The sequence below is a fragment of the Helianthus annuus genome, chromosome 9, assembly GCF_002127325.2.
Source record: "Helianthus annuus cultivar XRQ/B chromosome 9, HanXRQr2.0-SUNRISE, whole genome shotgun sequence".
In the NCBI taxonomy this organism is placed as follows: Eukaryota; Viridiplantae; Streptophyta; class Magnoliopsida; order Asterales; family Asteraceae; genus Helianthus; species Helianthus annuus.
This window is the reverse complement of record NC_035441.2, coordinates 148128351-148129844: the sequence shown is the minus strand read 5'-3', so window position 1 is coordinate 148129844 and position 1494 is coordinate 148128351. Positions and strand designations below refer to the sequence as shown.

Here is a 1494-nt window from a genome sequence, read left to right as displayed (position 1 = left end):
TGCCATATGTCCTAATTATATTGCTTATTATACTTCCTAGTGAAAATAAACTTTCTATTTGATCCTCACCCTTTGTGTAATAACTTATTAAAAACGTTTGACTTGTTTATATAACAATTTTCCCTTGATAAACTTGCACAAAAACTTAAATGTATTATTACAAGTGTAAATTATTACATAAACATGCACAAAGATAAATGCACAATACATTTTACTTCAAATATTACATAAATCATCTCTATTTAAAACTTATTATCTTAAGTTGTTCGTTTGAGTCTAAGGTGCTGTTTGTTTTTGCTTAAAACATCTGCAAGGAGTTTATGTCTTCAGACGGGCAGACATAAGACCTTGAAGATTTTTTTTAAAGAAGATCTGAACATTGCTTTTATTAGCTTAAAAAAAAGCATATGTCTAACATCTTCACAAACATTCAGATCTTCAAAAACCCATCTTCCTCCTCTCTTTCTCTCCCTCTTTAAAACCTAGCACCACCACCACCTCCACCTCCCCTCCTTCCTCACACCCATCCCCTCCTCTGGTCTGACCTCTGGCAACCAGAGATGGATCCCGACGCCCCTCCCTTTGGTCCCCTTATTCTTCTGCTAGCACCCACACCCCTCTCCACCCGCTCGGTGGTGGCCGACGGCGGCTATAGCTGCCGAAAATGATGAGCAAAAATGAAGGTACCAGATGAGTTTGAAGGTGGTTCTCCAAGCACCGTAGCAGCAGCAGCTCTGCTGTTGTCTTCTTTTTTCTTCTCCTCTCTAGGGTTTCAGGTATTTTGTCTTATCCTTTTTCTTCTTTCTTTTCACAGAGATTGATTTCTTCAATGTTTTAATTTGAGCCTCAATTGTTTTTTTCTTTTAATTTCATTTAAACAACTGTAGTGTGTGGATATGAGTGGATATTGAAGTTATCTTTTTTCTGGACAGATTCGTTTTTTTTTTCGACGGGTTTGAGTGGGGGTGCTGGTGTTTTGGGCAGTGTAGTGGTGGTGGTGGTTGTATTATGGTTTTTCTATGTTATACAGACGATATCCAGTTTATAAAACAAACAGTATTATATTTTCAGCTTGTAGACCTTTAGACCACATCTTCAGTTGCAAACATAAAATCAGCTGAAATTAGATTGCAAACAGTTTTTGTCTGAAAAAACAAACAGCACCTAAGATGTTCTTAAACTTTGTTGATTCATATTGTATGTCATAAGCTTGCCTCATGACTTTTGTCAAGCTACCAAATCAACTTTGAATTTTGTGGATTGTTATCTTGTCAAAATCGAGCTCTAATGAGTTACTTCCCTGCCCTAGTTCTACAATACTTTCAATTTTGTGGATTGTTATCTTGTCGAAATCGAGCTCTAATGAGTTACTTCCCTGCCCTAGTTCTACAATGAGCCTCCGTCAAACCTCATTCACATTTACATTTTTCCGCAAGTAAAAAATCTTGTTATTTCACTAAAAAAACTTGGTTTTCACACAAGTTATGCTTTACA

At 36.6% G+C, this 1494-nt stretch overlaps 1 long non-coding RNA gene across 2 annotated transcripts; it reads left to right on the top strand.

Annotated features, from left to right (window-relative positions):
* Positions 1-412: 412 nt before the first annotated feature.
* Positions 413-1244, top strand: LOC110874790. Of its 2 annotated transcripts, none has more exons than XR_004867509.1 (2): positions 413-776; positions 888-1244. It is a non-coding gene; the product is annotated as an uncharacterized LOC110874790 (long non-coding RNA). The 2 variants fall into 2 exon arrangements; XR_002556222.2 differs by having other exon boundaries at positions 933-1073.
* The last annotated feature ends 250 nt before the right edge of the window (positions 1245-1494 follow it).